Source organism: Chrysochloris asiatica, unplaced genomic scaffold (assembly GCF_000296735.1).
Source record: "Chrysochloris asiatica unplaced genomic scaffold, ChrAsi1.0 scaffold00035, whole genome shotgun sequence".
Classification (NCBI taxonomy): domain Eukaryota; kingdom Metazoa; phylum Chordata; class Mammalia; order Afrosoricida; family Chrysochloridae; genus Chrysochloris; species Chrysochloris asiatica.
The window spans coordinates 169,099-183,790 of record NW_006408553.1 but is presented as its reverse complement, the minus strand read 5'-3'; positions in this window follow the sequence as shown (position 1 = coordinate 183,790).

The following is a 14,692-nucleotide window of genomic DNA, read 5'->3' as shown; positions in this document are numbered from 1 at the left end:
TGACCTTGCAGTCAGCAGCCAAGCTTGTAACTCACTACACTACTAGGGCTTCTTAAAAATAAAAATGGAATTAACAAAATAGAAAACAAAGATTTAATAAAGAATATTTTTTAAAGTTAAAATTTGGCTCTTTGAGAAAAACAAAAATAAGCCTCTGAAAACTAACAGATAAAAGAAAGGAAGCATAAATAAATATTACTGTGAATGGAAAAACCAAAAAAAAAAAAAAAAAAATCGAGTAAAAAAAGAATAAGTGATTGTCAAAGAATACTTTTAGCAATAGTTTTTCAATAATGTTGAAATTCTCAAAAAATTTTATAAACTCCTACAAAAATATAGTTTACTAGAATGAGTCAAGTAGAAATAGAACCATTAACTAATAGTATATATCTTTTTTAAAAACTAAACTATTTTTAAAAAACCTTCCACCAAAGGAAACACCTAACCTAATTCTACAGGTGATTGTTTCCCAACTTTTTTATTAATAGATTTTTATAGGAGTACTGGTATGGTGCTATAGGATAAGCAGTTTGAATCACAAGGTCGGCAGTTCAAACCCTCCAGATGCTCCTCAGACACCTTACACAAGGTCACTATGAGTCAAAACTGACTGAAAGGCACTTAACAACAACAACAATAGGAATCCTGGAATGACATTGTAGGATAAGCACTCAATGGTCGGGTCAGTTTGAGCCTCAGAGTGATACTTAACAACAACAACCTCCCAATTTTATGCAAATAGGTCAAAAAAAGAAAAGAAAAGAAAAGAAAGATAGAGTGCAAATTTACGATGCAATCTATAAGACTGGCATAAGCCAAATATCTAAGCCACACAAAGAAAGGGAGAAAAATTATTATTTCTATCGAATATAAATGCAAATATTTTTATAATACAGCAAATATCATTTAAGAACATATTTTAATTAGACAATGTATCTTAACCAAACAGATTCTGTTCCATGTTTGACAGTCTAATTTAATATTGTGAAAATCAAGAAAAATAACTCAACCTTTAATTAATTAATAGGGAGGTCTGACATAAAACAAAGTCCCAGTGACACATGTCACTCAATACCTCCACAACAGAGACCTGAAAAACTGAGTGAAATACATACAGATGATAGTCCAGGAACTCTAACCATCAAATAAGGACATGAAGAATTGGATTAAATACTGAAAAGAGAGACAGACGAAAAATAGTGAATGCGGAGAAGACTGACCAGGTCCCCATCCTGTATCTGAACATTTTGTGATGGAGAAGGGCACACACATAGGCAAGGTGAAATCAAATTAATAGAATCTCTGTTGAGTCAGAGACACATTTTAGACAAATTCAAAGTGAAGCAAGGAAGATGTTGTTTTCCCATTAGTCACCCATACCTACTATAGCTACCACCCTACTTCTGTGCATAAGTGAGTGCCACCACTTCCTCCTACATCACTGGATCAATGATACAGAGTGAACAACATCTGCTCACATCCCTGCAGCTGCTCTTCACTTCTAGCAAACAGAGTAAGCTGCCCATGCTAACGCTAATTATTCCACCTACCCAGAAACAAGAGGGAGTGACCCAGTGCTGTAAAGCTAGCAATCAAAGAAAGTAATACACCTGTTTCACATGCCTGGATATAGCAAAACAAAAGTTCAGGGTATAACAAACCAACACATGTTTATCAAATAAATACAACAACTCCAAAATGTCTTGGCCGTAACAAACAACTTCAATTCAAATAAAGAAACAAGGCAAGTGGCCAAAATAAAGAAGCAGAAAAAGTCTTCAAGGAAGAGCAGGTAACAGATCTATCTGATAGGGAATTCAAAAAATATGAAGAGGCTTCAAAAAGTTAACGGGGAAAAAAAATGCTGTATTTTAATTTCATTCTTTCTCTCTCTGGTGGTACTGTAGGTTAATGTGCTAGAGAGCAAGGTCTGTTTGAACCCAAGGTTGGTGGTTCAAGCTCCTTGGAAACCCTATACAGGGTCACTAAGAGTCAGAATGGACTCCACGGCACTTAACAACAATGTGTGTGTGTGTGTGTGTGTGTGTGTGTTTTGTTGTTGTTGTTGTTGTTATGTGCCGTGGAGTTGGTTCTGACTCATAGTGACACTGTACAGGGTTTCCGAGGCCATAAATCTTTATGGGAGCAGAAAAGCTCATCTTTCTCCCCCGGAACAAAACTTTAGAATAATTTAGGAAAACAATACAAGAACAAAAATAAGTAGACAACTAGAAACCATACAAAAACAGCAATTAGGAATCCAGAAGGTTAACACTAAAATTTGGCAGATAGATAACACATTTGAAAAACAAAAGATTAGGATCAAATTAATTGAAAAACAGATCAGCATTTTTTTCCTTATGTAACAATCCCTTGACAATAATTTACAAGGGTAAAGATAAAAAAAAAAAGAATGAAGAAAAAATTTTAAAAGCCTAAGAATTATGTGAGGCAGTATCAAAAAGAACAATTTGTGTATGATCAGAATTCCAGAACAGGTGGAGGCACAGACACATACAAAAACAAACTTACAAAGAGAAATGTCAAAGATTTAGTAGTAGAAAACTTTCCTAATGTCATAAAAGATGAAAGGATATTTATCCAGGAACCTCAGCAAATCCCATACAGGATAGACCTCAAAAGAAAGTCACTAAGATATATCATAATCAAAGTTTCCAAAACCAAAGATAAAGAATTTTGAGAGCAGGTTGGGGAAAAGGAAATGTTACTTATAAAAGGCAACCAGTAAGAATAAACTGTAATTTCTTGGCAAAAATAATATGTACAAGAATGCAATGGAATGACATACATAAAACCTTGAAAGAAAAATATAACTGTCAACTAAAAATTACATATCCAGCAAAACTGTCCTTCAAATATGATGACAAAATTAGTACATTTTGAGATAAAGAGAAATTTAGGGAATTTGCAAATATCAGAACAACCTTACAAGAACCAACATCAGACAAAAATCTGAGATTAAGACATGTGAATATCACTTGAAAAACAACCCAGAAAAGTAATTTTCATAAATTCAATAAACTTGCAAGATTGAAAATAGAGAACTAGAGTTGTCAATATGTAAATGATGACAACTACAATGCAAAAAGAGGTAATAAATGATATAATTTCAAAACTTCCAAATGGAGAGGAAGTCAAGACAATATAAAGATAGAATAGACTTTTTAAAACTTGTTGCTGTAAAACAGGGGATTAATCTTACAGTCCAGAAACAGAGGACCCTAGGACCATCAAGGGAGAAGAGCACAAGTGGAATGCAGGACCCACTCCAGAGAAGCAGTGACACCAGAGGTGGAGGCAGAGATGGGGACATAGAAAGAGGGGGCAGCTGAGCACTCTACATTTATGGAAAGAGAGGGACTAAGAGCTGATGGCCATGAGGCAGGCTTGCAGAATGTGCCCTTTGGTGGTTTAAATTATTATATATACCTGAGTGTTTAAAAAAAAAAAGAGCTAAAATGAATAGAAATACTGTTACTAATATAATTTAATCATTGTAATGAAACAAAGTATATGATTTGTTAAATGAAAAACTGATGATCTCTCCTGTAAACTTTCACTCAATTTACAATAAAAACTTAAAAAAAAAAAAAAAGCAAAAAATCCTTGCTTGTGTTAAGTGCTGTTGAGCCAGTTCTGACTCATAGCGACCCTGTATAAGGTTTCTGAGGACCAGCAGTTTGAGTTGCAGTTCCGACTGACCTTGTAGTCTTGTGCTTACCCTATAGCATAAAAATAAGTTACAGGTAACTATACATAAAGTTAATGAACCATCTAACCAAAATAAGAAAGAAGAAAGTCAGAAGGGCTTAGTAAGCACAAAATCAACAAAAATGAAGAAAATGAAAAAAATAAATAAATCCAATAATAAAATTAAATCAGAACAGAGCAAAGGACATGAATAGACACTTCTCCAAAGAAGATAATCAGGCGACCTTTCTGAAGAACAAACATGAAGAAATGCTGGCAACCATTAGCCATTGAAGGAGCTCTGGTAGCGTAGTGGTTACGAATCGGGCTGCGAACCTTAAGGTCAGCGGTTCGAAACTACCAGCCGCTCCGAGGGAGAAAGATGAGGCTTTCTACTCCCGTAAACATTTACACCCTCGGAAACCCTGTACAGGGTCGCTATGGGTCGGAACCGACTCGATGGCACTTAACAACAACAACAACAACACTACAATGAAATATCTTCTCGTGTCTGAATTAATAGCAAAGATTTTATTGTTGTTGCTTTTTTAAAGAAAAAAATAAATGCTGCCAAAGGTGTGGAGAGACTGGAACCCTTATAAACTGCTGATGGGGCTGTAAACTGGTGCAAACACTATGGAAAACAGTATAATGCTTCCTTTTTGTTTATAGAAATCCCATTGCTCTGTAGATTTCCTACAGAAATTAAAGTTTTGACATGAATAGCTATATGTCCATCTATGTCCATTTTAGCACTATTCATAATAGCAAAAAGTTGGATAAAACCTCTTAGGTCTTAGATACTGTCAAGTTATTTCCAATTCCTGCTGATCTTATGCACAACAAAATGAAACACTGCTGGGTCCCGCGCCATCCTCACAATTGTTATGTGTAAGCCTTTTGCTGCTTCCACTGTGTCAATCCATCTTGTTGTCTTCCTCTTTTTCATCAACCCTCCACTTTATCAAGCATGATGTCCTTCTCCAGGGACTAGTACAAAGTATGACAGATGAAGTCTCACTATCCTAGCTTCTAAGTAGTATTCTAGTTGTCTTTCTTCCAACACAGATTTGTTTGTTCTTCTGGAAGTCTATGATACTTTTAATATTCTTCCCCAACACCACAATTAAAACCAATAATCTTTCTACAATCTCTCTTATTCATTGTGGAAACAACCCAAATGCTCACTAATTGAAGAATTGATAAACAAACTATGGTACATGCAAAAATGTAAGACTTGGCAACATTAATGAATAACAATGAATCTGCTAAACACCTCATAACATGGATGAACTTGGAGGACATTATGCTGAGAAAATAAGTTAATAACAAAAGGAGAATTATGGATTGAGATGACTATTTAAAAAAGTCAAGAAAAGGTTCTCACACTAGGCATTCTTTGATGGCTAACTGGAGTGGGAAGGGATCATGGTTGCTGTTAGGTGTAGTCAAGTTAGTTTCAACTCATTGTGACTCTATACACTACAAAATGAAACACTGCCTTGTCCTGGGCAATCCTTACAATTTTTATGTTCAACCCCATTGTTGTTGCCACTGTGTCAATTCATTTCCTTGGGAGTATTACCCTTTTTCAAAGGCTCTCCACTTTACAAAGCATGATGGAAGGACCCCAGGAACTATTTCTCCCTAACTTGTCCAACTAGAAGAGATGAAGTCCCACCACCCTTGCTTGTAAGGAGCATTCCTGTTGTACTTCCTCCAAGACAAATTTGTTTATTATTTTGGAAATCAATGGTACTTTCAACATCTTTCACTAACACCACAATTCAAATGCATCAATTCTTCTGTGGTCTTCCTTATTCATTGTATAACTTTCACATGCATATGAGGCAACTGAAAATCTTGAGAACTTTAAAGGAGAAGTTGGCAGCTGATTTGCCTAATGCATTGTATCATTTGATTTCTTGACTGCTGTTTCCATAAATGTTGATTAGGATCCAAGCAAAATGAATTATTTGACAACTTCAATCTTTCCCCCATTTATCATGGTATTATTTACTAATCCAATTGTGAGGACAGGTCCAGGGGAAAGGAATGGAAGGGTAAATTACTAGCTAGAGGGCAAATGTATATTATTTGGGAAGTCAGTAAAAAAAAAGATGAGGGAAGGTGAAGACCCTCAGAGGAGTCTAAGAGTTAAAGACAGTGAAGGTAAATACTACTATATATATAGTATTCATGCAATAATGGTGCTCTATGAATGAATGCATGGATAGACATGCAAGCTGAATGGGTTTGTGATAGAGAATGGGACTATATGCAAAGGATATTTCCATGTGAGTATTTATCTATTCTGCCAATGTATCCATGAACGTAGTGGAGCATACTGAAGACAAAGTTATGAAAAAAATCTTAGAAATAAGCAAACACCTTGAGGGAATGAGTGACTAAGTTTGAGTCCTTAAGATCACAATCTTAAGGCATGTCTAGGTCAATTGGCTCAACATAGTGACTGGGGCCTTACATGCTTGTGAGCACTCTATGGTACAGCTATTGGTTTTGCCTCATCCAGAAAAAAAGAAGAGCAAAGAAAATCAAAGATGGACACAATTACTCTAACTGGACTACTGGACCAAGCAAACATCAGTCTACACGACACTGAAACCATAAGAATTTGATGGTGATTGGTTACTACTACCACTTGCTCTAAAAGGGATCACATTAGAAAGTTCTGAACAGAGTAGGAGAAAATGTGGAACAAAACTCAAAATTATAAAAAAAAAAAAGAAGTCTTGACTTACTGGTCAGGATGAGACTGGTGGATGCATTAAGATCCTTAGCCCTTAGCCACTGTTCAGGTCTAAAACTGAACTCATCCTTGTTGCTCAACTTTTATCCCAACAATAGACAGGTCAATAAGGGGAATAATAACAATATGGAGGTACATTTTATTTGAGACCAAAAGGGCAGCATTCTATTTGAGACCAAGCATTTTATTTGAGACCAAGGACAAAATTCAGAAGGGTTAGGAAAGAAGGAAGAATAGAAAAAGGAAACATAGGAAGGAAGTGGACTAGTGGAATCAATGACATGAAAGAAAATGTGTATGAATTATTGAATGAAAGCTTTATATGCTCTGCAAAACACTACTCGATTAGCAATAAAACATGTAACAATAATAACAATATTTTCTGAATTGAATCACTTATAGATATTTGTTGTTGTTGGAAGGTGCCTTCGAGTCATTTCCAACTTATAGAAAGTCTATGCACAACAGAATGAAACACATCCATGTCCTGCTCCAATCTCACAATCGTTGTTATACTTGAGCCCATTGTGGCTGCCATTGTGACAGTCCATCCCATTGAGGATCTTCTTCTTTTTGCCAGTTCCTGGAGAAGAACATCATGTTTGGTAAAATGCCCAAAGTGTGAGAGACAAAGTCTCTCCATCCTGGCTTCTAAAGAGCATTCTGGGTGTACTTTTTCCAGCATAGATTTGTTTGTTCTGGAAATCTGGGGTACTTGTAATACTGTTCTTTAATATTTTCATATTATACTTTAATATTTTAATATTCTAACACCATAACTCAAATACATCGACTCTTCTACCATCTTCCTTATTCATTGACCAATTTTCACATGCATACGAAGTTATTGAAAATATCATGGCATGGGTCAGGTTCATCTTAGTCCTCACACTGACATCTTTGCTCTTGAACACTTAAAAAGGGTGTTGTGCAGCAGATTTGCCTAGTGCAATAAGTTGTTTGATTTCTTGACTGTTGCTTCCATGAGTGTTGATTGTGGATCCAAGCAAAATTAGTCTTTGACTTCTCCCTTTATCATTGTTGTTGTTGTTGTTAAGTGCCGTCGAGTCGGTTCCGACCCATAGCGACCCTGTACAGGGTTTCCGAGGGTGTAGTGCTATTTATTTGTCCAGTTGTGAGGATTTTTGTTTTCTTTACATTTAAGTGTAATCCATAATGAAGGCTGTAGTCTTTGATCTTCATCAGCATGTACTTCAACTCTACTTCCAGAAAACAACGTTGTATTATCTGCATATCAGAGGCTGTTAATGAGTCTTCTTTCAATCCTAAAGTCATGTTCTTCATATAGTCCAACTTCTTCAATTAATTATTCCGCATACAGATTGAATACCTATGGTGAAAGAATACAACCCAGATGCACGTCTTTTCTGATTTTGAACCATTAATTATCCCTTTGTTCTGTTCTGCTGACTGCTTCTTGGTCCACATACAAGTTCCTCATGAACAAAATTAAGTGTTCAGCAATACATTTTCTTCACAATATTACCCATAGTTTGTCATGAAAATGTCTGCAAAGTCAATAAATCACAAATAAACACCTTTCTGGTATCATCGTCTTCAGCCAAGATTCATCTGACATCAGCAATGACATCCCTAATTTCATGTCCTCATCTGAATCTGGCTTGAACTTCTGGCAGTTCCTTATCGATTTACTACTGCAAACGTTTTTAATTATTTGCAGCAAAATTTTACTTGCATATAATTGTAATAGTACTGTTAGATTATTCCCTCATTCTATTGGAGCACTTCTCTTTGGAATGGACACAAATATGTATCTCTTCTTGTCAGTTGGTCAGGTAGCTGTCTTCCAAATTTCTTGACATAGATGAGTGAATTCCTCCAGTGCTGCATCAGTTGTTTTTTGTTTTTTTTTAAAGATTTCAATTAGTAATATGTCACTTTCTGGAGTCTTTTTTTCACCATTGCCTTGAGTGTTGTTTGGATTTCTTTATTTATTATCATTAGTTCTTGAAATGGATGAATACCATCCACATCTTTCTGGTACAATGACTCTTTGTATTGGCTTGCATCTTCTTTTGATGCTTTCTGCATCGTTCAATATTTTACCCACAGAGTCCTTCAATATTGCAACCTGAGGCTTGAATTTTTTCATCACTTATTTCAACTTGATAAATGTTGAGTGTATTCTCTGTTTTTGTTTTGTTTTGTTTTGTTTTCTAAACCCAGATCTTTGCACATTCCGTGGTGAACTTGACTTAGTTTTCTGGAGCTGCCCTTTGAAATTTTCTGTTCAGCTCTTTTACTTCTTCATTTCTTTCATTGTCTATGTTCAAGAGAAAATCCAAGATGTATGAAAGAACATTCATAGTATCACTGTTTGCCATAGCAAAAGAAAACTGAAGCTACCAAATGTTCACCAAAGGTAGTGTGAATGAACCAATGTGGAATAGTCACATGACATTGCATCACATATCCAAGTAAATACACTATATTAACTTGAAATACTATGGTAATCTTAATTTAATTTCAAATGGTGAAATATTTTTGAAGGATTACATAAATCTTGGTGTCCTTTATTTAGGAATTATTGCTGTTGTTAAGTGCTGTCAAGTAGGTTCCAACTCATAGAGACCCTGTCTAGGATTTCCGAAGAATGGCTGGTGAGCTAAAACCTTGCACTTCAAACCGACATTCAGTCCAGTGCATTAACTCTCAGTACCACACCAGGACTTTTATTTATGGATTAAAATAAGTAAAATCAAAATCATCTGCTTCTATGAGTGTAGATAATGGATCCAAACAAAATGAAGTCTTTGAAAACTTCAATCTTTTCTCCATTTATCATGTTATTTACTGGTCCTTGGGACTACATATTAAAAGAATCATATAAAAAAGAAAGTAAAAAAAGTTAACTATTATAGATGTATAATATGTATAAGGTTTATGTCACATTGAAGACTATGGGGGGGGGTGTCATAAAAATATGTGATAGGGAAGCCATATGGTTATGTGTAAGTTATTGTCAAAGCTTAACTTTTGTTTGTGGTGGTGGTTTTGTGAATGTTCATTGCATTATTAAAATTAATAAAATAAAAGTGGACCAATGTGTATCAATGAGAGTGTGTTATGCACTGAGGATATGATTAATCCAATTCTGTATACCTGAGGTGCATTTGTTAGGTCCTTCAAGTCAGTTCCAATTCGAATGAACCTTATACACAACAGAACAAAACACTGCCCAGTCCTGCATCATCCTGAAAATTGTAGTTAGATTTGAGCCCATTGCTGCTGCCACTATGTCAATTCATCTCATCAAAGGATCTTCTTTTTTCCTAATCCAGCACTTTACCAAGCATGATGTCCTTTTCTAGGGACTGTTCCCTCTTGATAACATGTTGGCAGTATGAGAGATGAAGTCTCGCCCTCCTTGCTCCCAAAGAGCATTCTGGCTGTACTTCTAACACAAATTTGTTTGTTATAATAGCAGTCTATGATATTTTTAATATTCTTGTCCAACACCACAATACAAATATATTGATTCTTCTATGGTCTGCTTATTTTTGTCCAACTTTCACTTGCATATGAAATAATTGGAATACCATGGCTTGGGTCAGGTACAGTCCTTAAAATATCAACTCTTAAAAAGATTAACGTTTTAAAGACGTTTTGTACAGCAGATTTGTCTAATTCAATATGCCATTTATTTTCTTATCTTCTGCTTCTATGAGTGTTGATAATGGATCCAAACAAAATGAAGTCTTTGAAAACTTCAACCTTTTCTCCATTTATCATGTTATTTACTGGTCCAGTGGTGAAGACTTTTGTTTTCTTTACAGATGTTTACAAACCATACTGAAGGCTGTGGTCTTTGATTTTCATCAGTATTTTAATTCCCTTCATTTTCAACAAGCAAGATTGTATCATCTATATATAGCAGGTTGTTAATAAATCTTACTCCAATCCTAATGCCACAGTCTTCTTCATATAATGTAGCTTCTTGGATTATCTGCTTAGCATAAAAATTGAATCAGTATGGTGAAGTGCTGCAACCATGACATATATATACCTTTCCTGATTTTGAACCATTTAGTATCTCCTTTTTCTGTTCTACCAACTAACTGCCTCTTTATCTGTGTAAAGGTTCCTCATTAACACAATGAAATGTTCTGGAGTACCCATTCTTCTCAATGTAATTCATAGTTTGTCATTATAGACACACAGTTGAAAACTTTTGTATCACCAATAAATCACAACTAAACATCTTTCTGATATTTTCTGCTTTCAGCCAAGGTCCATCTGATATCAACATTTATATCCCTAATTCCACATCCTCTTCATAATTTGGCTTGAATTCCTGGCAGTTCTCCATTGATGTGATGTTGTAGTCATTTTTAAATTATCAGGAGCAAAATTTTACTTGCATGTAATACTAAAGATATTGTTTAATGATTTCTTCATTTTGTTATGTCACTTTTCTTTGGAATGGGCATAAATGTGGAACTCTTCCTATCAGTTGGTCAGATAACTGTCTTCCCATTTCTTAATATAGATGAGTGAGTGTCTCTACTGCTGCATCAGTTTGTTGAAAGATTTCAATTTGTATTCTGTCAATTCCTGGAGTCTTGATTTTCACCAATACCTGGATTACAGCTTGGACTTCTTCCTTCAGTACCATTCTTGGTCATATGATACCCTTTGGAATTGTTGAACATAGGCCAAATCTTTTTGGTACAATGACTCTGTGAATTCCTTCTATCTCTGTTTGGTGCTTTCTGTATAATTCAATATTTTGCCCATAGACTCTTTCAATATTGCAAGTCAAGGACTGAACTTTTACCTCCGTTCTTTCAGTTTGAGAAATGTTCAATGTTTTTCTAACTCAAGTCTTTGCACATTTCATTAAAATAGTTGTCTCTGTCTTCTCAATATGACCTTTCAAATTTTTTGTTCAGCTCTTTTACCTCCTCATCCCTTCCAGGTGTTTTAGCGTCTCTATAAGCATTGGATAAGTACTGGACCTCAATGTCAGTTTTGAACTAAAAAGATTAGCAGTTTGTATCCACCAGTAGCTCCTTGGAAACCCTATGCAGGGTCACTAGGAGTTGGAACTGACTCGAAGGCACTTAACAAAAAATGCTCCAGAGCAAGTGTGCCATTCTGACATACTTTACTGTCTTTTTAACAACCATTTGATTTCTTCCCATATTATGTTCTTGATGCCATCCCACAGCTTTTCTGGTCTTCAATTCTTAGTGTATGACGCATCAAATGCGTTCTAGATATGGCCTCCAAATTCAGTTGGGATGTATCCCACCTGACTCTTGTGGGCTTGTTTTAATTATCTTTAGCTTCAGCCTGAACTTGCTTATGACCAGTTGGCTGATAATAATGAGCTTTTTCCACTGTCTGTACCCACAGATGTAGCCAATTTGATTCCTGTGTATTCCATTTGGCTGCATCCATATAATCACTTTTAATGTTGTTTAAAGAAGGTATTTGCAATGAATAATTGGTCCAGAAAAATTCTATCATGTGATCTCCAACATCATTTGTACCACTAATGTCGTATTTTCCAGCTACTGATGGCTTCCTTTTGTTTCTAACCCTTGCAACCCAATCCCTGAGATCCATAGTAAGCTTATACAAAGGAAACTGAAGGGAGGAAAAAGCTAGTAAATTGGTAGAAATTTTGTCAGATGCGAGTTCTTTAAAAAGAATAATAAAATGGAATTGAATAAATGAAGTAAAAAGTAAAGAAATAAATAACAGCTGTGAGGGACAGTCTCTGTTATCCTTTAAGTTACATGTACATAATGTTTGTGTGATCCAAGATACCAGTGAGGCATCCTTGCTTTTTGTGATGAAGCCAGTTAATGTGAAAATGTTCTATTGTAAATAGTTCTATTATAAAGAGCTAGTGCTAAGTTGCAGGAGCTCTGGTAGCGAAGTGGTTACGACTCGGGCTGTGAACCGCAAGGTCAGCAGTTCGAAACTGCCAGCTGCTCCGCGGGAGAAAGATGAGGCTTTCTACTCCCGTAAAGATTTACACCCTCGGAAACCCTGTACAGGGTTCGCTATGAGTCGGTTCGACTCCACGGCACATAACAACAACAACAACAGTGCTAAGTTGAACTCTGTTTCTAGGGCAGCTTCTGATTGAATGCAGTTGTGTATGTTGCTTGGGGCAACTAGTTGTGGGAAAACCATTAATTAGCTCCAGTCATTATATGCAAATTAAATTGGTTAACTCAATATGGAAAACAGATAATAGAAGCTGGAATGATGCTCCTTGATATTGTAAGGAAAGCATACTACACTCTTATTGTTCCCAGTGGACTAGAAAGAGGTTTTTTACCTAAAAAAGAGCTGAAAGTAGAACCTGACTAGAGAAATGAGACTGAATATTCTTTGCCTCTGGAAAGAAACAGGCAGACTCTTCTTAAAGGAAAGAAGTAAACTGTCTGTTGAGAGATGTATTTAAAAGACTTTGGAGTTCTTACCTCTAGGAATTGGCAGAACATTTAAAATATTTTTAAAATACAATTTGAGGTAAATTCCAAGATCTAATATATATTATTGTTTTCAAAAATTAAAGTGAGTCAGAAATTATAAATAAATATGGCACATATGGGCTTTTTTTTTCCATTAAAAAGAAAACAAAGAAGTCTAAATCATTTCAAGAGTTACTAAATGTAAGAGTAGTTTCCTAAATACCAGGTGCTTAAAACATAGAAGTGACCCATCACAAGGAAGTTGTTTATTTCAAATCACACTTTTAATCTTAAAAACTTACATGAATTTTGCATTCTTATATGCATATGTTGTTGTTGTTGCTAAGTGCTGTTGGGTCAGTTCTGACTCATAATGACTCTGAATAGAGTTTCTGAGGATTGGTTGGTAGGCTTGAACCACCAACCTTGCAGTTAGCAGTTCAGTGCTTATTCTATATTATCACACCAAGACTCCTAGCTTATTTGAATAGAACAGTATTTTCACAAATTAATACTTCAGGCATTGTTTCGTTCTGTTGTACATTGGTCACTATGAGTAGGACCCTGCTAGACAGTACCTAAAACAAGATTATCCTTTGTCTCCCCTTGCTTATTAACATATATTCCATTTTACAAAGAATCACTATAATTACTCTTTTTTTGTATAAAGTTTGTCTAAATCTAATTCTTATTTAATAACTATATGTGTGTCTGATATAAAGAACTTTTAAATTCATGATTATAATTTCCAGTTGAATAGAGACAAAGCAGTTGCCCAATTTCTGGAACACTTCCTTGTGGCAGAAAATGACTAGTTGTTCCTCATGTCCCACTTCCCTTTCTTTTTGGCCACAATTAGGCTACATTTCCCAGCTTTCCTGGCAGTTAGGTATGGCCATGTGACTGAATTCTGATCAAAGAAGCTTGGCAAAAAACAACTAAATAAAACTTCACCAGTGATGGTCCTTTCTCTTTCTTTGTTTTTCTAGACTGAGAGACCATACCCACAAATGCTTTGGAAGCCACAAACATTCTCATCAGTTCCAAACCCTGAATGACTGCATGGAAATGGGTATCCTGACCACAGGCTGCATTTATAACTCAGAACTAATACAGGTCCATTGTATTAAGCCATGGAGTTTAAAGGGTTCATCTATTACAGAAGTTTTCACATTATATAAACTAATAAATGCCTCCTAGAGACATAGTGAAGATGGAGATAATTCTCATAAAATAATTAGCAACCAGGGCATGATAGAAGGTACACTCATTTCACTTTGAGTTTATGTGACCCTGGGACCATGGGACTACCTCCTATCAGTCTATTTCTTAAATTTGCAGGATAAAAGTAACCGCAACTAATAATCCTAAAATTGATCTATCACAAATTGTTCACCACATTTCTAATGGATTTAAAGTGTGTGTATTGATAGGAGAAAGCAGGAAGGAAATGAAAGAAGAGGAGAAGAAAGTATCTGGAGTTGCAAGATAATACTCAAATGTATTTGCAAACCTAGTTTGAGACAAAAGGGTTGGGGGAAGAGAATGAGTTTTTATAGATATCCATCATGTTGTTTTTGTTGTCAGGTGCTGTCAGGGACCTGCCTCGACATAGGGGTTCGGTTCACGAGGAGAGTATACCTGACGGTGATTGCAATATATCAAGAATACACAGAAGGAGACAAAGAGAGAGACAAAGAGACACTCCGAAACCAGAGTGAATGCTGGACTGGCATCA